This window comes from Nycticebus coucang, chromosome X, assembly GCF_027406575.1.
Source record: "Nycticebus coucang isolate mNycCou1 chromosome X, mNycCou1.pri, whole genome shotgun sequence".
NCBI lineage: Eukaryota > Metazoa > Chordata > Mammalia > Primates > Lorisidae > Nycticebus > Nycticebus coucang.
This window is the reverse complement of record NC_069804.1, coordinates 41,338,562-41,364,425: the sequence shown is the minus strand read 5'-3', so window position 1 is coordinate 41,364,425 and position 25,864 is coordinate 41,338,562. Positions and strand designations below refer to the sequence as shown.

Below are 25,864 nucleotides of genomic sequence, written 5' to 3'. Positions count from 1 at the left end.
TGAAGGAGAGGGGCTAAGAATCAGCCCCCAGGATTCTGCTTTCAGCACTTGAGTGGCTTGAGCCATTTTCTATGATAAGTAAGAGTTGGCGCAAAGGGTAGGTTTCAAGAGAAGAGCTCTTCCCTTTAAAAAAAATTAAATTTTTATGTTTTGAGACAGGATCTTACAGTATTGCACAGGCTGGAGTATAGCGGCTATTCACAGGCACTGCATAGTGCACTGTGCATCATAGTGCCCTTCAGCCTCCATCTCCTGACCTTAAGGAATCCTCCCACCTCAGCCTCCTTCCTGGGTAGCTGGCACTACAGTATGCACCACTACACCCTACTCTTCTTCCCCCTTTAAGAGACAATTTGTCCTTTTCACTGCTCTTTCCCTTGCACTTGCAGCAGGGCCTGGCATTTAGTAAATATCCCCAAATATTTGTAGATTAATTCTGTTTTTAAGAATCCTGTTTTAATCTCTTCTCGGCCTTTTGGCTAAGATCAAGTGTAGTATCTGTTCTTATCGGTTTAATATCTGATATGTCCTCTATCCGAGGACAATATATTAAATGGATTTTTGGAGCAGGGAGTTGGAATAGGAGCTTGCTCCGTCCACTCCATGCATCGACCTGATATTGCAGTACTTCCAGGAATGGTGCACCCCCCCACCCCGAGGATAAAAAAAAAAAGAATCCAATTTTAGGCATTTTATGAAGCAATGTGGCAAAGCCATTAAGAACACGGACTCTGAAACTAGGACTGCCTGGATTTGAATCCTAGCATCACCACTTTCTGAGAATGTTCTGTAACCTCTTTGACTCGGTTTTCTCATCTGTGAAATGTAGATAATAATTTACCCATCTTATAGGGTAGTTGTAAGGATTAATAGTTAATTTATATAAAGTGCTTAGAGGAAAGCAGTGTACCTAACAAGCAGTACGTAAATGTTAGCTATTGTTATTAAGCTGGATGTAGATGCCAAGTTGAGATATAAGGTCTGCATTTTGATGTGGGGGTCTGGAACTAGAAAAAAAAAAATTAAAGAGTCATAAATGAAGTAAGTGGTATTTAAAGCCCTGATGAGATCTGAAGAGAAGGAGGGGACTATCCAGGCCCAAGGCAACTGGTAGAGCACAAAGAGCCATTCCTGGCAACAAGGAAGTGACTGGTAATCTTGAGTACTTTCTGCAGAATGGCCAGAGAGGATGGAGGATGGGTTGAAGAGTGTGATAAATAACGATGTATCTATACAGTGAAATTCCCGAGCCTTGTCAAAGACAAGGCCCATCTCCATGTACTGATAGAAAATGATCTATAAGGTGGAGCAGTAAGTTACATAGGTGAGGTAGAAAACAGCTTGTGCAGTGTGTTCCCATTTCTGAAAATAGACCAGAGGATATACATATGTACAAAGAAACTAGGGGGTAAGGTGCTCCCCAGTAGTGTTGGAGATCTTTAATGCACACATAAATGTGTCTATATTCCCCCTTGCTTTGTTTTTACACAAACTGTAACATACTATACACATTGTTCTGTACCTTATGTTTTTACCCTTAACAGTAGACCTTGAGTATCTTTCCATATCAATACACAGAGCAAAATCTTCTTTATTTTAATAGTTACAGAATATTCCAATTGCAGGCATGTGCCATCAATGTCAGTGCTGGACATTTAGGTTGTTTCTAATCCTATGATCTTATAAACAGAGCTACTCTTATCCTAATATCTTAGAATAACTTCAAAACTAGGGGCCAGGTGGAAAAGAGGTGGCTCATGACTGTAATCCCAGCAGATTGGGAGGCTGAGTCAGGAGGATTGCTTGAGCCCAAGAGTTGGAGGTTACAGTGAGCCTATGATCCTCCACTGCACCCCAGCTTGGATAACAGAGTGAGACCCTGTCTCTTAAACAACAACAATAAAAAACCATAGCCAGCTGGGCATGGTAGCTCACGCCTATAATCCTAGCACTCTGGGAGGCTAAGGTGGCTGGTGGATCTCCTAAGCTCAGGAGTTTGAGACCAGCCTAAGCAAGAGCAAGACCCCTGTCTCAACTAAGAATAGAAAAACTAACCCAGCATTTTGGTGGGTACCTGTAGCCCCAGCTACTCGGGAGGCTAAGGCAGGAGGATCACTTGAGTCGAAGAGTTTGAGGCTGCTGTGAGCTAGGATGACACCATGACACTCTATTCAGGGTGACAGAGTGAGACCGCCTCAAAAAAAAAAAAAAATCCTAGCTGATTTTCAGAGTAAACGTGAGGTAAGCAAACAAAAATGCCACATGATGTAGATACCTCTTTCAAAAAGTACAGCTGTACAGGGAAACAAGTAGGGAATGGGAGATGATGTGGGGCCAAGAAAGGGGATTCTACAGATGGGAGAAGCTTCAAGCAAATGAATACAACAGGGTCATTCAAGGAAGAAGACTTTGAGCTGGGTGCGGTGGCTTATGCCTGTAATCCTAGCACTTAGGAAGCTGAGGTGGATGGATTGCCTGAGCTCATGGGTTCGAGACCAGCCTGAGCCAGAGTGAGACCTCATCTCAAAAAAATTAGCCAGGCATTGTGGCGGGCACCTGTACTCCCAGCTACTCGGGAGGCTGAGGCAAGAGAATTACTTAAGCCCAGGAGCTGGAGGTTGCTGTGAGCTGTGTGATGCCACGGCACTCTACCAAGGGCCATAAAGTGAGACTGTCTCTACAAAAAAAAAAAAGGAAAGAAAATCACTTGAACCGGCTTGGTGCCCGTAGCTACAGTGCCAGCCACATACACACCGAGGGTGCCGGGTTCAAACCCGGCCCAGGCCAGCTAAACAATTGCAACAAAAAAATAGCCAGGGATTGTGGTGGGCGCCTGTAGTCTCAGCTACTCACGAGGCTGAGGCAAGAGAATCGCTAAGCCCAAGAGTTTGAGGTTGCTGTGAGCTGTGATGCCATAGCACTCTATGGAGGGTGACATAATGAGACTATCAAAAAAGAAAGAAAAAAGAATCACTTGAGCCCTAGAGTTTGAGATTGCTGTGAGCTATGACGCCACAGCACCCTACCTAGGGCGACAAAGTGAGACTCTGTCGAAAGAAAGAAAGAGAGAGAGAGAGACAAAGAAAGAAAGAAAAGAAAGAAAGAAGACATTGAGGCTGATTGTGGTAGGCACTCTGGGAGGCCAGGGTGCGTAAATTGCTTGAGTTCAAGAGTTCAAGAACTATCTGAGCAAGAGTAAAACCCTATTGGCCGGGTGTGGTGGCTCACATCTGTGATCCTAGCACTCTGGGAGGCTGAGACAGGTGGATTGCCTGAGTTCACAGGTTTGAGATCAGCCTGAGCCAGAGAGAGACCTTGTCTCTAAAAAATAGCTGGGTGTTGTGGGGGGTGCCTGTAGTCCCAGCTACTCGGGAGGCTGAGGCAAAAGAATTGCTTGAGCCCAAGAGTTTGAGGTTGCTGTGAGCTATGATGCCACAGCTCTCTCTCTACTCAGGGTGACAAAGTAAGACTGTCTCAAAAAAAAAAAAAAAAGAGTGAGACCCTGTCTCTACTAAAAATAAAAAAAAAAAAAATAGTTGGGTGTGGTAGTGCACACCTGTAGTCCCAGGTACTAGGGAAGCTGAAGCAAGAGGATTGATTGAGTTTGAGGTTGCTGTGAGCTATGACACCATGGTCCTCTAGCCTGGGGCAACAGAGTCAGAATTTTGTTTCAGTAAAAAAGTAAAAGAGAACACTGGGGTGCAAGTGAAGGAAAGGCCTCTGAGGTGATATTTTGGCAGATGTGGAAGGATGTAGCATGACTTATAACAGTGTGAGGTATTGTGCTGAGTTCTGTGGGAACACTAGGATGGATAGATGGACACAGGCCTTCAGGAAGGTTGAACTCCAGAAGGGAAACTGTGCTGCTTCACAAGTTAGCTGCAATATTGTTAGAAAGTGCTTGATTCTGTCCCTGAAGTATAGGGATCTATAAACTTCCCACTGGGGTCCCTGCTGGTGGAGTTTGTTCACAGTTCCAAAGGTTCCCTGGGTTACTGATAAGATATTAGCTGGTGGAAAGAATAATATTTTGCCTGAAATTTGTAAATTTTTCCCATAGGGATTAAATAACATGCCTGCCCTGGAAGGCTTAAAAAATTGAAAATAAATAAATAAAAATCCCAAGAAGAATTTATATTCCTGATGGCTTTGCTGATGGTCTTGTAAATTGTATATTTAATCAAAGGCACTCAAATGTCTTTTTTTTTTAACTATTGAAGAGCCATTTAAATGTCAACATAAGTGATTCCCTCCCAAATAGTGCTGTTTATACATTACTTCCCCTAATAGACCATAATGATTCATAAGGAGGCATTTCTCGCCTCTAAATTGTAGGCCTATTGAAATATAAATTAAGATGATAAATAATTTGACCTTACCTGAGAGTACTAAGTATTTACATGTGTCAAATACGAAATTACCCTGAACATCAGAGTCCCTAAAAAGGCAGCCTTCCTCTCCTGGCTGAATTCAATAAATAAAACGGGTTTATAAATTTCCCTTAGAGCGTGGAGGAAAGAGAGGGAAAAACACAATAGAACCGGCCCAGTGACCTGTCCATCGCCACCCTTCAGACTTTCCATGGGGAGGGGCGCTGAGCTCACTCCCCCAGAGTGAACGACGGGTACAAGCCACCCCTACGCCGCGCGCTCCCCTCTCCCCCTGCTTCCGCAACCGCCGGAGTTTCAAAACATGGAGTTTCCACAGGAACTTTGCCAGGCCGAGCTCGCAGCCCTCCCGGGTTCCCGCAGCAGGCTTCTCTGCACTGAGGCAGCGGCACCGTGCGACCTCCTCGCCCACCACCCCCTTCAGGGAGGCTTGGACCAGGCGGCCTCCAATAGCTCCGCAAAACCCCGCGGCTGGCTGGGCGCGGTGACTCGCGCCGGTAATCCCAGCACACTGGGAGGCCGAGGTGGGTGGATCGCCTGATCTCACGTGTTCGAGACCAGCCTGAGCTGGAGCGAGACCCTCGTCTCTAAAAATAGCCGGGTGTTGTAGTGGGCCCCTGTAGTCCCAGTTACTTGGGAGGCTGAGGCAAAGAGATCACTTTAGCCCAAGAGTTTGAGGTTGCTGTAAACCGTGAGGCCACAGCACTCTACCTGGGGCGACAAAGTGAGCATCCGCCTCAAAACCAAAAACCCTGAGCTGGGTGCAAAACCCAAGAAGGCGCGGGGTTCCAGGGCTCGGCACCCCCGCCCGACCCTACACAGGTCCTGGAGGGCGGCAGCCTGTAGCCTTCCACTGGGCGCGAACCGAAACGGTCCGCTGAGTCTGTCTGCCGCCGCCACCGCCTGCGCCGGGGGCTCGGGGCTTGGCGAGCTCTCCACTCCTCTGGGCCGGGGCCGAGACGCGAGGGTCGCCGAGGCGGCGGAGGGGCGCAAGGCCGCGGCAGGCCGAAGCTGGATGCATCGGCCGCTCGCTCTGGGGTTTTGTTTTGAAGCCTGGCTTGGGGGGAGGGACAGCACCTTGTCAATGAGAAATTTCCTGTTCGCAAGACTACGCTTGCAGAGTTTCTGTCCTGCCCTTGAACTGACGAGTGGATCTCCGCTGCGCGAGTCCCGGAGAGTCAGTCGGGTCGCTCCAGGCGGGGGCACCAGCGCCGCGGCGCGGAAGCCCTGAGAGCCCGGCTGAACCCGGCCGACGGCTGCCCTCCTGGTTCCCCGGCGCACCCGTGAGCGCGGAGCCGAGAGGTGACTAATCTGCTGCTCCGGCCTCTTGGCGCGTAGCCCGGGGCTCGCTTCCCGCTCCCTCGTCTCTCCCTCTCCCCGCGGTCCTCCCGGTCTTGCCGCGCAGAGCTCCGCGGTGCGAATCGCGCGGGCAGCACCGTCGCTGCTGCGTTCCTTGGAGTTGAGAAGCGGGTCGAAGCAGGAGGCTCGGGAACCATCTCCAATCAGTGTCCTTAGACCAGGGCCCGAATGTATAAGTTTTACCTTCGCCGTAAGCACTTTGATCAGTGTTTCCTCCGCGCCGCCTAAGAGCAGGGTGAACCAGAGCTTTTTAACCCCCTGCATGCCGGCCCCACCGTGGGCACTAGAGGGATGATGTTGCGTGGAGACTGGTCGACAAGGGGTGCGATCAGTTTGGTTTAGCAAGCTTGAGCCAGGAGGAGCCCGGCCAGATCTGAGGTGCTTGCCCAAGCGTGGCACGCTCTCCTGGGGAGAGCAGGCCGCGAGGCCCGAGGCGGCTTGTTAATGTTCAAGCCCGCCCTGGGACCGCGTAGTAACCCGACCTGCCCGGCTAGGCGAGGTGTGGGCTTGAAAGGCCCGGCAAGTGGAGGCTTTTGGCAGGGACGGGAAAGACTCAGCCGGACCTGCCTTCACGCACCCAGTTCGCTGGCGCGTGGATGGCTCGCTACCTAGCTGAAGGCCTGTGCTCGCTCGGCGGACTCGTCTTGAGCTGCCACTCCCTCCCCTGGCCAGGCCTGCCTTGGAGTTAATGATTGATTTACTGGCTCCGCGCGGCCGGCGCCCTCCCAGCTATTTGTCCAAGCTGAGGAGTTGCTGGCGAGCAGCGCAGAGGCTGAGAGCGCGGGGGTCGCCCGGGAAGGGAAGCCATGCTGCCGACGGGAGAAGCGGTCACTTGATAAGCTCCCACTTGGTAGCTCTAGCGGTGTCCGGGGCGAACCCGCGGGAGGCCGGGCCTGGACGAAAGCAGCACTGGGAAGCGTCACATGTAAATGGATTGGCAGGTGGTGATTAGGCCGCCCGGTTTTATGAGTCATGATGGGCTGCCCGCCTGGCCCTCAACCTGCTTGCTGTGGACCTGGCGCGTACCCGGCCGCGCTGAGGGAGTAATGCTCCGGGGGGCCCAGGCCACCGAAGGCCTTGCGCAGGATTTCCTCTCGTTTCTCTTAGAAGGCAATACAAACACCCTAAATCAAACCGCTCCGACAACCGAAGGCTCCACACAGACACATCAATAAGGCTTTCGCCTCCCGCGTATGAACGCCCTGAAACACTTGTCCTATTTTTATGCAAATGACACCACACAAATAGATCTCGAAGGCCCCGGAGAGGGGCGGGAGGAGGAGGGGCACCGCCACCCCAGCCGGAGGGTTGTGAAAGGGGAGGAGGCGCCAAGCCCGCACCCAAGGGCCCGCACCGGCTCGGGCGCAGCGGGGCTGGCACTGGCCAGGCGGCCCGCCCCGCAAACGGTGGCTCCCTGCCAGCGCTGCCAAGTCGGCCGCGTCCCCAGGCTGCCTGCAGAGGCGGATTAGGGAAGGAGCGAAGCGAGCCTGTGACTAATCGCGGGGCCTCGGACCGGAGCACCAAGGCCATGTGCGACTGACAGGATCGACACTAGCAGAGGACACGGCGACGCCTCGCTTAATTGCAGGCTTAAAAAATTGCCGCCTGAGCAGCTCCAGTGCGGAGAGCCACGGCGTGCGCGTCGGTTTGGGGAGCCCGCGCGAGCGCGCGTGTCTCCTGCTCTCTTGCACTTAAGGTGGGAGGTTTGGCATTAACTGGATCGTGGGACCTGGCCCCCCGAGCCGCGCACTCTGCAGTCTCGCCTCACTCCACGTGCCGACCAAGTGTAGCTGAGCTGGCCAGTAGGAGGCTGATCCAGCCTCCAGGGCTAGGTTTCTGACCTTTTCCCCATACAGCCAACGTTTCCCCTTTCTCGCTCTAAATCCTGTAAAGGAGGAGGCTGTGCTGTTGGGGGTGAGAGATTCCAAAAAACCCTTAAAATAAAAACCACACGCAAGAAACACTTTTTCCCCCTCCCCATTCTTCTCCATTGACTGATACAAAGCCCCGAATGACCGAAGAGGAGAGTCGGGGCTGCAAGAAGCAAGGACTCAGGGCTCACACCCACGTACCCTGGGCTTTTCACCCTTGGTCAGTCTCTGTGGCCCACACCTCCTTCCTGGAGCGCCAGGGCCCCTCGAGGGAGAAGAGAGAACCGTCGGCAGACCGGCTGATCTGTGGTGTGTGTGTGTGTGTGTAGGGGGTGAGTAGGAAGGCGGAGTGGCGGGGAACCCGGCGAGAGAAGTTTCCACCACGCTCTGGTCTGCTGCTGCCAAAATCCCCGGGCCCCTCCCTGCCCGCACTGCCTTCCGTTGCCACCACAAGTTTGGTTTAACGAGAGCTTGGGACAAAAGCAAACGTTTTCTATAGACCCCGAAAACAAAGAGAAAGAGACGCGCCGGGCCGCCGAGAAGCGGCTGCTAGGGTAATGGTGCCAGGCCGAAAGCAGAGCATTAGAACTGCAAAAGCCGCGCGGGCGGGAGGAAGTGCGAGGCGGGAGGCGGGAGGCGGGAGCGCGGAGAGGGCGGGCGGGGGAGGGGCGCTGCGCCATGTTTCTGTGTCACCCGCCGAGTCGCCGGCGCTGGGCTCGGCCGCCGGCTCCCTCCTGCCTCTGTAACAGAAAGCGTGCGATTAGCAGCCAGACAGGCGGGGACTCCGGGCCCGCGGGGCTGCCGCACACGCCGCCCGCGGCCCGAGCCCGCGCCCCCCCCCCCCGCCCGCCGGGTAATCATCCTCGTCGCTGCAACGCTGTGTGCACTCTCATTAGAGCAGGGAGGCTTTTCTCTGTACACTCGCTCGGCTCCCGCTGGCAAAACAATGCCTTCCCCGGCCGGGCCCTGGGCCAGGAGAGTCGGGGAGGGTGAGAGGGGGTGAGGCAGGGCAAGCCTAGTAGGTCAGCTCGGCCGCCCGATCTCCTCCCGGCACCCAGGAGATGGGGAGGGTCCATTGGCCCTCCCCTACACGGACTGGCAAAGTCGAGCCTCGGACCAGACTCTTACGCCCCTACGTGGGTGAGGGGTGGGAAATGTAGGTGCCGTCATGACCTACTCCTGTCTCCCGCTGGAGGCTAGAGTGGGGCCGAGGGAGAGATGAGTGTGTCTGGTTTGGAAAGCGGGGGCGGACACCGGGAAGGCTCCCAAAACAGGTTTTGCCCCATCTGTCTTGCAAGCGACCTCTTAAAGCCAGAAGAGGGATCCCAGGGGTGGCGGCCTTTCAACCCTCAAAAGGAGAGCTGGTCCCCCATTAGGCCCTCTGGCTTTGGGCTTGATCGCCCAGAGTAGGTGAGAGATAGGGGTGGCCTGGGCTCAGCTGTTCCCGGTCTTGAGCTTCGGAGCCCCATTTTCTCCTCCGCGATCTCTGCGCACAACAGCCTCTCCCAGCACCACGCGCCCAGCTGCAGGGCCCGGGAGCAGGTGTTCCTGCCCGGCCACAGTGGCGGCTCTGAGCCCCTCCCGTCCCAGCTGCGGAACTGGGAGGGGGGTAAGGAGGTGCATGGCGGTAGCAGAGGAACGTCTCAATGGATCGTAGAAGGGTCCTCCCAGCTTATACGGGGATACTACAGGACGCGGGCAGTCGCCTCCGGCCAGGAGGGATCAGGGGTGACGCGTGGCCAGCCCTTGTCTAGAACAGCTCTGGGGGCCAGCCGAGGCCGCTAGGGGCGGCGCGAGGGCTTCCGGTCCCCGTGACTGCGGCGGCGGCGGCGGCGGGGCGGCCGGGAAGTTCCCGGGGCGGCCGCGAGGAGCACCCTCCCTTGGTTGTTGCTGCTGCGCAGCCCTAGGAGCGGCACTGAGCTACGCCGCTCCCGGCTTGTGCTGGGATGGGGTTGCGGGGTGGTCCCAGCCCAGCCCCCAGAGGAAAGGAGGAGAGCGAGGCCCGGGCCGGAGACCCGGCGGGAGAGGCCGCGCGCCTCCCAGCCCCCCTCCTCGCCGCCGCTGCCGCGGCTGATATGGCGGGCACGTGAAGCGCCGCTCGGCGCCCCGGCGCCAGCCAGGGAGCGGCCTGCCCCGCCGGCTCAGCTTACCCGCGGGCCCAGGAACGCGGAACAGAGCCCGGCCGGGCCCAGCGGAGCCTGCGCCTCCGCCCCCAGTTCGCTGCGGCCCTGCACCCCCTCCCCCACCCGAGCCCGGCCTTGGGGCCACGCCAGACGGCTCATCCGAGGGGAACTCGGGCTGACTAATAGGACGCGTGTGGTGGGCCTTGCGTGAGGCCAGGCGGTCAGCGGATGCCTGCTTGCTCCGCGCTGACGCCGCGGCCAAGCTTTTCGGGGAAGGGCGAGAGGAGGGGTTTCCCCGCTTGGCGGTTTTGGCTCCCAGGGGACAATCCGGCCGCAGCTAGCCCTGGGTTTAGGTCTTGCTGCCTGACCCGGAGGGGGCAGACTTGGCGTGCGTGCAGCGCCGAGGTGCCAACCTGGGATTGAGGGTTGCGGTGGGATCTTCGGGGCACTGAGATGCAGGTGGGCTGAGGCTGCTTAGGTCAGCTAGGCCTGAGGCACCCGCCTGGATGACAGCGAACTGGGGCTAGCCACTAGGCTGGGGGGAATTTGTGGGTCACCCTGCAGGCCTGGAGTTTGATACCAAAACCTTCCACAACAGAGTACAAAGTCTTTGGAGAACCCCTTAGTCAGATTCCTGTACGGAAAAAAGGATTTATAAAACTCCCCTAGAGTTCAGTTCGGCTGGGAGTTCTCGGGTTCTGGAGTATGTGATGCCTTTTCCTCTCTTTAACAGGGACCTGTAAAAATCTGCAGAGTTTCTTATTATTTCGCATTAACAACCACCTCATGTTGACATAGTTATATGACCCTCCCAAATATAACTAACCTGTTTAGTTTCAACAAACGAGTGAGATGATGAAACACAAACATGACCAGTATCTAAGAGGAGGAAAACCCGCAGTGAGCTTGAGTTGGATGCAGGATAAATCCTCATCAGGCATCCCTGGTTTTATTCAGCTAATTACACTAGTAATCTTACCCCCCCCCCCACGAGAAAGCTCAAAACTCTGCAGTGGAGGTGTGACTTTTCCTGGGGAGCCTCTCCAGTGGGGGGGGGTGCCAATGTAGGGAAGGTGGGTTTTAAATGTCATTTCCAAATGAAAATGCTTTCATCCGGCCTTTTTCTTTTCTTGATGCAGTTTTCCAAAGGAGCATTTTTGCTAGATAAGAAGTGACCGATCAAAATCGCTAAGGGGAGGTTGTAAACAGCCGCTTTGCCCCAGCTTAACTTATCTTATCTTTCACACTTGCATGGCGGAAAAAAAATTGGCTTATCTTCATCCCCACCCCCATCTCGCCTTAATTGCTAAAAAACACTGGTGTGTTTAACAGGGAGGAAGGAGGTCCTAGGGTTGTCAATGGAAAAGGAAGATTCAAAAATGTGGGCTCCTGGGGGAAGCAGGGTGGCAGAATTTATTCTGTCCCCCCAGGCCTTTGTAGTAGAGCACAGAGGGTTCAGTCTGGGGTGCAAGGCCCCACTGCCAAATATTTTTAGAAAGAAAATAAAATCTGGGTATAGCCCTAGGTCTTGTGGCTCCCTAGGCCTGGTTTTCTCTGCACTGCGTTTACCAACCTCTCCCCTTCATTTCTCAAAAGCTGCCTGCGGGTCTCATGTTGAGGCCTCTCTTGCCTTCATCCTCCCTCCTCTGTACACATCCTCCTTTTGGGGAGGGGGATACAAGGCTGGGGACGCATAGTCTGCTGGAAATCATTAAAATATATGCGAATGTCTGCAAACACACTTCTAAATCATGGCGTTTCCCCTCCACCCTGGTATATTTAAACTCCAGAGCGAGCTGGATCTCCTCCCTCTCAGTCGTTTGTCTGTGTCACCGACAGGCCGCTAATGGCCGGGCTTCCAGGCGCTGTGCATTATGCATTAGCCTCCTCCCTCCGCCGCACACAGAAGGTTCTGTCAGGCCTGGCAACATAAACCACCCTGCGCACCCCCCCCCCCCCGCCCTCCCCATACTGGCGGCTGGGGGCTTTGAGGCTGTAAGGCGCTGGAGACGCAGGGATTGAAGGGTGAACACCGGGGGCGGAGGGAGGGCAGAGTGGGCCGGGAGGTGGACTAGGAGTGGGTAAAATGTACCGAGTATTAAGCCGTTTGAATCCCCAGCCTGGCTCGAGCCCCAAGCTTTGCTCCTGGGTGCGACCTACCCAAGGCAACCACCCTGTGCCACTCACCTCTGTGACCGACGTTTTGGGGGGCCTCAGAGGTTTTAGAGACTAATCAGCACTGTGGTTCCATCTGCTGGGCTGTACCCACCTTTCTGTCACGGGTGAGGGGCTGGAGGAGCCTTCCCAACCCCTCCAGTCCCGGAATGGTACCAGCGAAAGGGTTTCGTCTCCGCAGGGGCCCCGTGGGAGTGGAGGAGGGAAGCTGGACACAAAATGGCTGGGTCGAGAGGCCAGCAAGCTGGGTCCGAAGGCGAATAATTGGTGGCTTCCCACCCCCTCTCCCTGCAGTTCCCACTCACTGCCCCGAGCCCAGTAAAATATGCGCAGGAGGCGCCTAGCTAAACTAGCAGCCGGGGCGGAGACGTGGCCTCCGGGTTTATCTTCGGGAGCATCCGGCCTAGCGCTGCAGCTTTGAGGGCTCCTTAACTGGGGCCAGGCCGAGCGCAAAATGCAGCTTCACAGAAGCCTCCTATATTTATGCCCATTTGGTCGACACCCAGTCACCTACCAGGCCCTGCAGTGTAGACCACAGTTCACCCCCCTTGCCTGGGTTCCTAGAGCTCAGGGCCTGACACAATTGAGCCCAGACCAGAAATTCCCAGAGACAGTAGCTATGAACCACAAGATTCAGTAGTTAGGAACCACGTAAGGCCTGCCCCTTGGGCCTTCCTTCTTCAAACACACAATAACTCTCCAAAGCCCCGGCAGGCGCCCATCTTCAACCTAAGTCTAGCAGTTTTCCATCCTGGAAGGCAGCCACCTTTAGATGTTTCCAGATTAGTGAAATCCCTGGGACAAGGATGGGCCTTCTGTTGTTTGTTGACTAATTTGAGTTTCAGAGGGAAGCCAGATAATATATATGCTTTGTGCTTGGGGGATGGGCCAGTGGATCTTTTTTCAGGTGCCACTGTGTAAGCCCAAAGTTCTTGTATAAAGTGACCAGAAGACTATAAATGTGTTTGTGTGTTTTTAAAGAGTTAACAGACTACCTTACATTATGTAAAGTAAAAATACATCACCGAAGTCCCACCTGTTCCAATAAAGCATTTCATAGTTCCAAGAACAGCCTCTAAGGAGGGCCATCAGAAGCCTACAGAGCTTTATGACTTGGATCCTACACCTGTGTTACAAGTGAACCTCAAGCACAAGGTAGGGAGGCAGCGTTCTCCCAAATAACGGGGGGGAAAGACCTCACCTTTTCCCTAGGGCTGGGTGTGGCTAGAGGTGTGGAAGAGGCCCTGGAAGATCTTACACAGTCAGCCTCTTCTGAAAAGGGCAGCAAGGCTCAAGGCCTGGATCTAGAAGCACCAACTTGCTTGTCTTTTTGCACAGCCTGTTTAGAATCTGCAGCAAGGAGAATGGCACCTGACGGTTTGAAGTCGAGCCATTAGTTAGAATCATGGGACCGTTCCATAGGGATGGTGGCTGTGGAAGCGGGGCAGCCCCCAACCAGTGTTCCATCTGGTAGCACCTCTCATTTCTGCCACTTATTTATTTTCCTGCAGTTGTGTGGCCTCCCCTCTCATGCACTCTGTCCTTCTTTGTTTTCATTGAAATCCTCCCCTCACTGAGTGCTGGATGTAGCTACCTGGGAAGGGGGGAGGTCAGCTCCTGAGGGACTCCTGGGAAGACAGAGGAGGAGGGAGATGGGGAAGGGCCAGTTGCCAGCACACACTGCAGGGCCTGCGGTATCTCTTGTTCCCAGAGCCCCATCCTGAGTGGGGACATGAGATGGGACTGCCTTTCAACAGCTTTCTGCTTCTCTTCTGCAAAACAATTTCAACCAACTAGGCCAACAGGTGTAAACTCCACTGCCCCCGCCTTAGGGCACCTCAGGAAAATCCCACATTTTTATTCCCAGGGAGTCACGAATCCCCCACACACACTCATGCCTCTTAGGACTCCCTTAATAAGATATTTTTAAAATCCCATGGAGTTGGAAAATGTATCCCTAGGAGATGGAGGAGAAACCCTTTAATCCTACCAGCCTGCATAAAGATGAAGATACCATGGAGGTGAGACTCACCCAAAAGGGGGGTGTGAATGCTGCAAATTATGTCAAAGGTGAATTTACTGGCCTGTTTGGTTCCAGCATCAAATTTCTCCAGCAGTCAGCCCTCCTTGCCACCCTTTCACATTTATAGCACCCCCCTCCATTCATTTTAGCTCTAAGACTCTTAAAGTTGGACAAACAGGCCTCTTTGTCCGCAGCCACGGGAGGCCACAGGACTCTGAGAAGCAGCAGGCCCTAAGCTCAGTTCCTGGATTTTCCTAAAGTTCTGGATGGTTACATGCGACTCCAATCTCTGGGAAAAGCCTGTGCCTGGGGGGAGAATTTGGGGAGATGAAAGGAGGGGAGAGAAGGTGGCCGGGCACCCTGCCAGGGTCTCTGCGGGTGCGGCCTAACCAAGCCGGAAGAGCCTGGCACAGCTCCGCACTTGCCCAGGCCAGTTCTCCAGATCAGCCTGCAGCAGCACAGTGGCCTCTTCGCCTGGAACCACGTTAAGTTTCCAAAAAAAATGCCCAACTTCAGTCTTCCCAGTTATTTTAGACTTGTTTTGAATAAAAGCACTTGCTTCAAAAGAAATGTTGCTACAACACACAACCAGAGGCCTTTTCTCCAGCTGTGTCTGTAACTCGGCATGCATTCAGTCTAATAACTTTTAATGTCTGGCCCTAAAATGTCTTTATAAAAAATAGTTTTACAGCATAATAGTCCAGGTGTCTTTTTGCTTGTTACTGGAGATTAAAAAAATGTGTTGGGTTAGCTTTCAGAGACATCCACCCCCAGAAAAACCAGGAAGAAAAAATTATGCATTCCATTCTGCAGGCAGGGTCCTGGAAGCATTCTCAGGCCAAGCCTGGCTGGGCACTGCTCGTGAGGGCACTTGCTTGTCTGTCTTTTGCATTAGTTGTTATAAGCAGCTCTGGAGCATGAAGATTTAATTCTGCCAAAGTTTCGGGTTTCAAACGGTAAAGATGTTTCACTTCTGCTTTGAGAAGGGCTGTTTTTATAACTATGTGCTGAGAACTCAAACAGAATGAATAAAATCGCACCTAATACCAGCCCCACAGTCAGTAGTGAGTCTGATTTTTTAAAGGGAAAATATCTGCTAGCTAAAGCTGATTTTGGCCTTGACCTTGACTTAGTAATCAACTTGAGATGCTTTTGATTATTTTTGGCATGGGGACACTCCAGGACATTTAAAAAACTTTCCGTGTGGAATTACAAGCCACCTCCATTTCGGATTTATGTTCTCATCGAGCCTGCACCATCTTGTCCTTAGGCAGAAAGAGCCACCTTACTTCCTTCCAAACATAAGAAGACCCTAGCGAGCAGTCGAATAGAGTCACCTTTAGTCGCGATGTCTGGGCCCACAGTCTGGAGTGCGGTTAGACTGGGACACCCCCTCCCCCACTTCTACCCCTTCCCGCCAGCTTCTAGAACTAGGGCTTCTCGGCTTGCCCTTGAGGCTCTGTGCTGTGGGGAGGCCGGAACCTCGCTTCTCCGCTTCCCCCTCCTGTTTGCCTGTCCCCGCCCTGTCCCCCCCCCCACCCCGCGCCCGGCGCTGCGTGTAGTGCACTAGAGAAGCTCAATACGTGTCAATTGAATTGAACTCCTGCGGGCGCAGGCTGTACGCCGCTGCAGAGCACCGATCAGCACGACGTTACCGAGTGGAAATTTATGGGACGACCGGTGTAAGCCAAAAGTTGTTCCCTGCCAAGGAAAATAAAACGCGGGAGATAATCTCCTGAGGCCGTGGTTAGGGGCCAGGGCAGACCCTCCAACCATCTGAGGTGCAAACAGTGAAAATGCTCGAGAGTTGGGAGAAATTCAGGCGGATCTCCGCTCCCCGACCGCACCCCCAACCCGACTCCAGTGCCTCCGCGGGCTTCCCCACCCCCCACCTCGCCTCTAAACAATTCCCACACAATTGAAACGTCCGGGGAACTCGGACGAGTAGTTCGGGCGGAACAGCCACTGTTGCCCGGGGTGGTGTTTTCAGGTGGCTCTTGACACCGAAAAGGGAAAGAGCTCCTCCGGGAGGAAGGAGCGATCTGGGGCGGGGGTGGGCACGGACACGCTCTGGCTAGGCTCTGCTGTGTCTCACAGGGGACGAGGCCGGGAGAGCGCTGCGCTGGTGGCGAGAGGCGGCAGCGGCGCCTGCCGCTGGGGTTTGACAGCTTTGGCTGAGGAGAGTGCGAGGCGCTTTATGGTAATTGCGGTCCTCCACTGGCCTTCTGGGTAGCGAGGGGAGTCTCGGCGCGCGGCTAGGAGAGCCGCCCCCGCCGCCCCCCATCCCCTCGGCTCGGGCTCAGCGGGCCGCCCTCGCCGCCGCCGCCGCCCAAGTCAGTCTCTGGCTCTCCCAGGACGTGCGCCCGGGCCAGGCGAGGCAGCCAACTCGGCCCGAGCTGGGGAGGGGAGGGCAGGGGGCGGGGGGACGCCACCCAAGTGGTACCGGTTTCGGACCTTGAGAGGCCAAAACACACCGGTCCGGCAATCGATGACAGCCGAGGAAACTCGGGCAAACCTTTCCTAGGAAATCACCCCTCCCGAAACCCAACCGCGGAGGCGACGCAGCGGAGGGTGAGCGGAGACTGGGAGAGCTCAAACTTGCGAGAGCTGGAGGCGGCGGCGGGCGGGCGGCTGTCGCCCGAGCGCTGCGCCTGCGGGGGGAGGGGAGGCGGCTGTTGGGAGGGAGGGAGGGAGAAAGGGAGGGAGGGCGGAGGGAGGAGGAGGAAGAGGAGGGAACCAGGGAGGGGGGACGCGTCGGGATCGCGGCGTGCGGCGGCAGACGGAGCCCGGGCTCCCAGCGGCAAGGTGAGGCAGAGCTTCGCTCCTCACTGAACGCGGGCCGAGCTCGGCGGCTGCGGGGGAGACGCGCCTGAGCGCAGACCAAGACTGAAAGCCGGAGCGAGGCGGGCGGCGGTGGTGGAGGGGGAGCCCGCGAGCCGCCGGGCGGAGAGCCCAAGCCGCGCTGTCGCCGCGCAGGGACGACTTGGCCAACACTCAACACACACTCACACACACCCAGCCCGAGCGGGCGCTTGCGGCGAACCGGCAACATGGCGCTGGGGCTCCTGCCCGAGCGCGGGCGGCAGCGTCGGCGCGGGAGCTGCTGAGCCCGGCCACCGAGTCCAGCTGCAAGAACCCAGAGGCTCGCGCGGGGCTGTCGCCACCTGCCCGGAGGCTCGGAGCCCGCCCCGCCCCACCCCCACCGGGCCCAGAGCCCACCCCTTGGAAGGCCGACCCCGAGGGCAACCGGCTGGCAGCAGACGGCGAGGGAGGCGAGCGACCGCGGCGCCGCGAGCAGGCTGCGGGCAGCCGGGGACCGCAAACTTTACTGCTCGCTGCGCTTTTCCGGCCCGGCTTCTTCGCTAGTTGACGTCGCCACCCTCCAGCCTCGCACACCTCTTCCCACCCACCCAACCGCCTCCCGCTCCACCGTGTCTCCTCGAGTCTCCTGGGGGGGAGGGAAGGAAACTTAAAAGCGCAGTATCGCAGGCTCCGCGGGCTACTCCCCGACTGGGGATTTCAGGTCAGTGCCCGAAACACCTTTCCCCAGGGAGGCTGCGGGCGGGAGGGCCCGCCGCGGGCTGCAGTCGACCTCCTCCCCCGGGGTCCCCTCCCGCCGTGTACCCCCTTGAAGCTTTTTGCCTCGCGCTTCCCTTTGGCTGCCTTGCTCGCTTTCGTTTTTATTCCATAAGCTATAAGTTATTAAGACTACAGCCAACCTAAAAGGCCTTGTGTGGGCAACAGGGAGAGAGGGGGCGCGGCGGGGAGCCAACTGCCTCCGGGGGTACTGGGAGGAGAGCTGGGAGTTCGCGGAGTGGAAGTTTGTAGGCTGTGTCTGCGCGGGAGCGCGATCGCCGCTGAGCGCTACGAGTCGAGCGAAGGGGGATGGTGGGCTGGAAGCTGGGAAGCTCGGCTCGGCTTTAGCTCGCGAGCAGGAAGGGGCGGGCGGCGGGTTCCCGTCTGCTTTCTTTTTCGACTGGGGAAAGAACTGCAAAAAACCCCAGCCGCCGCTTGCCGCCGCCTGGTCTCGCCTCTCCGGGGGCCGGTGGTTCCTCCAAGTGGAACGACGGCGTGTGCGTGCGCTAGGGTGTGAGGCAGGCGCCTCGGGCCGAGCCGAGCTCGACCAGCAGCCGCGCAACTCTGGAGGGGAGTCCCGGGTTTTTTCTTGGCGTGCCCCAAAGCGCGAATCACGTGGATTAAAAAAAAAAGAAGAACTACTAGGAAATCCAACAGAGCTTGGGGTTCAGAGTTGGCCGGTCAGCCCGCCAGTCAGGTCAGATGCTTTGTTTTGTAAATGTTCTTTTAAGATTATAATCTGTTACCCCCTCCCCTTCCCCAGAGGTTTCGGGGCTGGTTTTAAGTTATGAGCCCCCGGGGGTGGGTGTAGAATGTGCTCGCGCGCGCGCGGGGGTGGGGGTAGGTGGATGGGGGCGGGAAGGAGGGCGGGGGAGGGCGAGACCTGGTCCCTCCGCTGGGCAGCAGGGAGTCTGATGGGAAGCCTGGATGGGCGTGTGAAAGTCTGCGGCCAGAGGAAGTTGGCCCACTAGGAGGGCGTGCGGCGCGGATGATCTGGGCGAAGGGGAACTTGCGCACCAGGGCGCAATCCTCGGTTGTGGAGGGGAGGGCCCCGCGCTCCGACCCGGCGGGCGGCAGCGGTGCGGACCTTCAGCCAGCTCGGGGGCTCCAGGCGGCGGCGACTAGCGCCTGCTGTTTACAAGCGAGCCTTGGGGCTCAGTGTGAGGAGTAGGGCGGCTCGAGGCACGCGTGGTACAGGCTTCCCGCCGCTCGCACGGTTGAGTGGGCACGTCCCCGGGTCCAGGAGACTGACAAGTCTGGCCGCATATAGGCCGAGGCCGGGCGAGGCTTAATTTGCTGTTAATGAATCTTTTCCAGAAAGTCCGCGATCTCCAGCTAGAGGCCGTGAGTGCCCGCGCGCGAGGGCGCGCACCGCCGGCGTCTGGAGGGTGGGGGTTGGTGGAATGGAAGAGCAAAGAAGGAAGGGTTATGTGTATTTAAAAACAAACCTTAAAAAGAAACCAGCGCGCTTCAAATAGGTATTCGCACAGCTTCGCTTCGTCTAGACTAGGCAATTAAGGGTTTTTCGTTGTATTTTTTTTTTGTTTTTTTCCCTTTTTCTTGAGAGGGTTAGGGGAGGGGTAGTGATATTTGCTTCTAGGGGTAGCTTCTTGGAGGAAAATCCTTAAAATGGCCTGAGAGTAAAAATGAGGAGGAAATGGCCCATCCCAGTATGTGGTGGGTGGTGAGTGCAGACAGACGGGTATTTCTAGCCATCTGACACTTCCTGTGGCACTGGAAACGGACACCGCGAGCCGAAATCAATCCTTACGAGGTGTTGGGTTCGGTTTTGCCAACAGAATTGCTTGTGTGGAAGGCATTTTATTTGTCAGCCTCGGAGACTCCTATACGTGGACCTTTGGGGAATACCTTCCCTTCTTGGCCCTTCTCTCTCCACACCCTACTGTTATCTGGTCTGGGTTTTGCCGTGTTGGTTCTCTTGTTTATTTGGGGCACGATTTCGCAACGTAGAGAAAGGGGGTTGGATGCGATGATTAATATGCTGTCCAGGTTTAATTTGAGGCTAGCCTTCAGTGTGCGGGTATACGCCGCCATACACGCAAATGCCTGGAGTGGTGGGTGAGCGCGCGGGTTTCGGGCGCCCGGCGATCGGCCGGCAGGTCGGACTGGAGCTTAGCTGGCCCCAGCGCTGTCCTTTGAGGCGCTGTCACCAGTAGGTGACTGAGAGTTAATTAGGAAGTGTTCTCCGGATCAATGGGCCGCACAGCTCATTAGCGATTCTCTCCAGCCCTTTGCAGGGCTGTCCTGGCCTCCGCCTCCCACACTGGCCGGTGCCCCGCGGTCCCGGCTGCCGAGAGCGCCACTAGAAAGTGGGGAGGGGCCGTCAGCGAGGGACTGGGGGGAGGCGAGTGTAAGTTCGTGGGGCGGCGCGTTGCGTGCGGCGTTTCGAGGCCGCGCAGCCCGCTCTTTTCTTCCTGCTTGCGGTCGCCTCCACTGTGTCTTTAACTCGCTCCAGCTCGCGTTGCTGCCTGGCTGCTTCTCCCCGCCTCCCTCGCCTATCTCTTGTTCTCTAAGCACGACGCCTGTGTTCCCCGCCCAGTTTGGGATTAGACAAGATAAAAATAGGACTGCCCAGCGCGCAGAGCTGTGACTGTGCCCTGGCAGCCGAGTTGGTGGGAACGCAGGGGGCTGGGGAGGACCTGCGGTGCGCACAGGGTGGCCAGCGCCTGTAAGGTCCCCCACCCCTACCCGCAGGCGCCGTTACGCTCCCCAGGTTCTGTCTGCTGTGAACCGTACGGACTCGGGGACCTGGACAGGGTCTCCCGACTCTCGCGGGTGTTGTTGGTGTGCCGGTGATAGATCGGTCTAGACAAGCATGCAGGCTCCCTCCCGGCTGAAAAAGGGGGGGGGGTCGCGGAGACAGGAGTCTGGGCTGCAGACTCTTGTGAGCGAGCTAGCCTGCGGGGCTCACCGGCCGGGTGAGCGTGGTGGAGAGAAGACTGCGGGGATTTGCCTTAACCCTTTAAAGGCCAAAGGGATAGTGTAACGGGGAGTGGGGCAAAGAATCTAGTAGAAATTCCTGGAGGCCAAGTAGTCCATGGTGGGGGAGGGAGCAGATTCTAGGTCTAGGGTTTTCCTGTCTCTTCTCTGTGTGCTGGTCATATCCTGGTGCATCAGGCTGGATTCTTAGACAAACCAAGAGCTGCTGCCAGATGATCTAGTTTGACCAGGTACTTCTCAATGAGAGAGCTGTGGACACATACAATGGGCACCCTCACTTTAGGAACTGAGTTTGGGAGATGCAGGTGTAGACCTTAATGTTCCCAAAGAGAATTCATGCCTGTGTTCACATGGGAAGGTCTGCATACAGCTGTGGCAGGGTGGGGCCTCAGGCTCCTGCAGACTAAGAACCTGAGCCTGAAATGCCAGGCCAGTGTGTACAGGTATGCATTGGAGAGCGCAGAGTGGTCCTTGAGTTGTTTATATAAACCGACACACTGTTAACTTGTGGGGAGTTAGGATCAGATATAAGCAGAGATACACCCTCCAAACAGGAGTTGGACATTGGTGTGTTACGAAAATGCAGCATTTGTATACACATATATGAAGCTAACATGGAATTGCCCTAAAATTTTTAATACAACTCTGTAGACATTTGTATAGTTCTTTCTGGAGCTTGAAATTGGTGAATGCATTACCCTACACATAACTGACTCAATACTAACATTCCACTGTCTTCTTCTCCCTCCTCTCCCGTTCTTTTATGGGATCTTCTATTTACATTTCAACTGCAAATTCATACTGGTCTGGCCTGGGAATGAGCCACATTATATAGGCAAAGCAAGAAGAATGTAAGTAGTAGGAATGCTCAGATTAAGATGTGCTCCTGAATGACATGTGCTGAGACAAATCAAGACACTTGGGCTTGGAAGTCCAAATGGAACAAGAGATACATCAGAGATAAAGAACTGGCCAAGGGGAATGTAAACATGAGTATGCAAATACAGAGATGTATGTCGAAGTTCTAAGAAAAATCTCAGACTTTGTAGTACTAGAAACTGGGGCAGAATTTTCTGTAAGGGCGTTCCAGAGACAATAGCCCATTTAAAGGTGTGAAGAGGGTCACTTGGAAACACAAAAAGCATTCAAATGCATACATCCTTGCTTAGATACACAAGCTGAATAACAAAAACTCCTGAGTGCCTAATGGAGACTTTACTGACATGTGAGACTACCGTGTGAGATTGTCGTGGGTATGGAACTGTGGGCCACACAACCAAATTCACACACTTATTCACTAGGAAATAATGTCTTTAGCCAGAATGAAACTGAGGGTCAAGCATGTAGCCGAAAGGGTGGATGGCTCTCAGTTAACTAGGATTACTTCTGGTCAGTTGCTAACCTTGTGGGGGTGAGTTGGGGTGGGCAGGGGGTTGTGGTTGTGCAGGTGGGAGGCTTTCTAAAGAGATTGTGAGTTCTTGACCTTGAGTGGCTGGATAGTGAAGGGGAAAGGAGCAGTTTTCCACTTTGTGATTAGGAGGATTGGATGTTGCACTGCTGAGGTGCTGTTCCCTAAGGTTGAGCAGGGCCTAGTGGACTAGAAAAGACAAGACCGGAAGAAGTGTGGCCTCTGGGAGAAATAAAGGGGAGGTATGCTTTCATTTTGGTATGCTTTTTTTTCTGTTTTCTGGAGGAGACCAAGCCGGGGCGGACTGCCTGTGTAGGGTGGATTAGCAGGCGCCTCTGTGACCCCAGACGCTCACGTAAACTCGGGCTGGGGTTTAGTTTGCCTGCGGCGTCGATTTGCTGCGGTCCCTCTTTGTCTAAGCCCAGCCGGGAATTCCAGCTTTTATAGAGAAGACTGCACTTGGGTGGAGCCCGCGCCGGGCCGGGCCGGGCGGGGCAGGGCTGGGCCCGCCGGCTGGGCAGGAGGCTCGCAGGCAGCGCGGGACAGTCCTCAGGAGCTCCCCGCAGCCGTGACAATGCCACCCTGGTGGTTTCCTCGAGGGCGCCGGGTCTGCCCGACCCAGCTAGGTGCGGTGGGGTGGGAAACCGCCTCGGTCCATCTATGCAGCTGCGTCCCACCCCTCCCCCAACTGGCCCGAGGACGAAAGGAGCTCTAAAGGCCCTTTGTTAGGCCCTGGGGTCACACCCGTGCCCTAGGGACAGCCAAGGGGTGAGAATCTAGGGCTGTCGATGAAGATTGGACCTTCTCCTTGCATCATAGCTCCCTCCTATCTTATGGAGGACCTGGTGGGGGCCTCCCCTGAGCGTGGTAGGGAGGCCTCGGCCGCCTCGGCTTCTTCACCAGTGTTTATGGTGGACGGGATTCCGTCTGTTCCCAAGTCCTGCCGCTCGTCTGAGGCCTAGATGGCAGAGCCAGGAGGAAAAGCCGCCAGGGTCGGAGTGAATGGCCTATTCCGCCCGCGTGGTGACCGGGCTATGTTGGTTGGAGCACTAGGCTGGTGGCGCCCAACTGATCTCCAACCCTGCCCGACGGCTTTCTCTGCTTGTCGGCAACCGGGAAGGGATGTATGCCTTTTTGTTGGGTGGAGTTCCTTAACGATGCTTTTCTCCGATATTTATGTAGAGCCCCCCCCCGGGGGTGCAAACTCATTTCCGTGCGCTCTCAATGGAGGGTTTCAAAAGCAGTGGTTCCACTTCGTTTTTAAGCCAAATCTCCCCAGGCAGCACCCATAGGCTCAGCTCGACTCCTTAGACGAGCGGAGAAGTCCACTCGAAGAAGATCCTGACAGCATAAAATATAATTTGTGATCTAAAAGACAGTTTCCAGTATAATCTCATTATGCACCACAGACTCCCGGTGTTATTTTGTGGAAGGCGGACAATGATCAATTTACATTGACCCGGGGCTGGGCGAGCTTTTAGATGGTAATTGCCATATTGATTTGCATGCAAAAAGGAGACCTGCTAAAATTAAAGACCGGAAGCTAAATTAAACTAAATTTATTGTCTAGGTGCAAACCCGGGGAACTGTTGGGGGGTGGGGGGGTGAGCCAGGTCAGGGCGCCAGGGGCAAAGCAGGTGAGAGGCCCTAGAGCTTCGGGAGGTCACAACTTTGAGGGCAATCTTTGCCCTTGTGATTTTATAATGTGGGGAGAGGGACATGTTTAGGAAAAAAGTTATAAAAAGGCACTATTGAATTGAAGGCACTGTGGGTCTTTCAATGCTAATAGTAATGGCGCCGGGTAAGGGAGGTTTATAGGGTTATTGGGGTCTTCTTGCACCGTTTCCGGCTATCCCCCCATTTCTATTGTTCTGTCCCAGCGCTTACAATCGTGCCAGGGACACCAAAAACTTGGATCGGAAAAAAAGGCAGCCCTTCCCCCTTACTGCTCTGCTCTCTCCCCCAACTCCCTTCCGGAAGCTTAGACCTTTAAGAGAGAACGCGAACGCGTAGGGTGCGGTGCGCACGAGTTCGGGCAGAACGCGTCGGTTGGGGCTTTGAGGAGTTCCCCTTGGGACGCTGCGGTCCCAATCTCGGCTGGACGGCGATAGCTTTGGGAAGCTGCCCGCGCGCCAGGTGGCCTAAGTAGGCAGGGGTGGGGTGGGAGGTGTCTGCTCGGGGCGCCGTCTAGTGGTTCCCTGGGTCGGGAGGTTGGGGGTCTCCTCCCGGAAGGGGTTGGGAAGCCCTCCCCGAGTTGGGTGGGGGTGCAGGGCTGGAAACCAGGCCGATTTCCAAGACTGTAAAGTTTAAAAAAGAGAAAGAAAGGCACTTGCAAAGGACTAGCCCAGAGCCAGCGGCGGCCGAGCCGCGGGGGTGTGTTCGGTTGGCGAGTAGGGTTAGCTGCCCTGCGCCGCTGCAGCTCCTCAGTTTCTCCTGCCTAGGCCTTTGCTTACCAGGTCGCGCCGCAGGTCCCTGTCATACATCTGGAGCTTGGGCATCGGGAGGAGCAGCCGGTCCGGGGAGCCCGAAGGGGCAACTGAATGTCTGCGCCCCAACCTGTCCCCACCAGAGCTGAGCCAGAGGCGGCCTTCAACCGTGGTGGCTGGGGCGTCGGACGTTGGTAGTTACCGGAGCAGATTTCAAATTCAGGATGGAGTGGAGAAGGGATGTTGGACTCAGCACTTACGGGATGAAAGATTGGGAAAAGCAAAGATACATGCCTCACCTCTGCTTGGCTCTTTGTGGGAACACTAGGGTGGTCCAGTAGGGCTGGGCATTTTGCCTGCCTCTTCCTTATATCTTAATTCCCTCTCCTACCCTACTTTGGTGTCTGGAGTTCTTCGTTTAAACCCTAGGAGAGATTGGTGAAGGAACTCCTTCCAAAGGACTTTTGCTCATTCTAGATAATTTGGTTTACCTCTTTGTGACAAAACTGGAGTGTCAAGCCTGCTCCTAGTATCAGCTGTCAGTACTTTGATAAAAGGCCTGAGAGTAGCCAACCCACCTACCCTTTACTGTCCTGGGATACTGGAGGAAAGGAAATTGTAACCTTGTTAGAAGCATTGGTCTTACACCAGGGCATTTCATTGTGGGGAGATTTGTAGAATGTAGGGGGAAACTGTGAAGCCTTCAGTGGACAAAGAGTTAGTTTACTGGATGTAGGAGAAACTGGGTTCAAGGCTCATTGTGTAGATGGATAAACTTAGGTGTTAAACACTCTTTACACCATATTTGCTTCGTTAGGCCCAGCATACCTGTTTTGCATTTCTTCTAGGAGACAGTAGGTGAAAACAAGGATTTCAGATGGCACAACTAGACCAATAATTGGCTCCTCTCCACAACTCCAGGACTGAGTTTGACCATGGCCCATTTTTACTAGCTGTGTGACCTTGAGGGCAAGTTATTTATGGCCACTGAGCCTCAGTAAGTTTCTTCATTTGTAAGACTGGGAATAATTATCCACCTTTAGGATCTAAGTAGAATACTTGGCACATAGTAGGCCCCAAGGATTAACAATTGCTTTGAATGACTGGTCTTGTTCATGTAGGTTGATCCTCCATTCCCTGCTGCCCCTGATAGTATTCTCTGAGACCCCACCCCCCACCCCGACCTGCTAGGTCAGTGTCCTGGGACCCAAGGATGCAGGTTAAAGCTCCTCTCCAAAGATATTTCCCCAGGTCCACCTCTGTAGGTTCTGCTTTCCCTTTGTTAACAGTTCTTTACATTCTGCCTTTTAAAGGATTCCATATGAAAGGACCTGGATTTTTTTTTTCTCTAGATAGGACCGTTAGGAATTGATTTCAGAACCATTATCTAGGTGCTCTTTGACAAGTCTTCCTAGCATTATTTTCAGGGAGGGAATAGCAGCAGCTAGAGTGGAGAGAAGACCTGGTTGGAAGAGGTAAGAGGTGGTATAGCCTGCTGCAGAGGCCAGAGGGGCTGTGGTTTGTTTGATAGGGATTAAGTCCGGATGTTATGAG

General features: G+C 55.0%; 1 protein-coding gene and 1 non-coding gene across 8 annotated transcripts in view; both read left to right on the top strand.

Moving 5' to 3' along the window:
- Positions 1–25,864, top strand: part of BCOR (BCL6 corepressor) — a 126,203-nt gene that overhangs the window by 60,915 nt on the left and 39,424 nt on the right. For 2 of the 7 annotated variants that reach the window (XM_053579815.1, XM_053579812.1), the window contains exon 1: positions 16,717–17,462. The exons of 3 other annotated variants lie outside the window; for them this stretch is intronic. The gene's annotated coding sequence lies outside the window, so the exon portion shown is untranslated. Of the gene's footprint in view, positions 1–16,716; positions 17,463–25,864 lie in introns of those variants that run through there. 2 more of the 7 variants (XM_053579816.1, XM_053579813.1) reach the window with 1 other exon arrangement.
- On the top strand, positions 460–650 carry LOC128578923 (U2 spliceosomal RNA). The gene has a single exon (XR_008378008.1). It is a non-coding gene; the product is annotated as a U2 spliceosomal RNA (small nuclear RNA).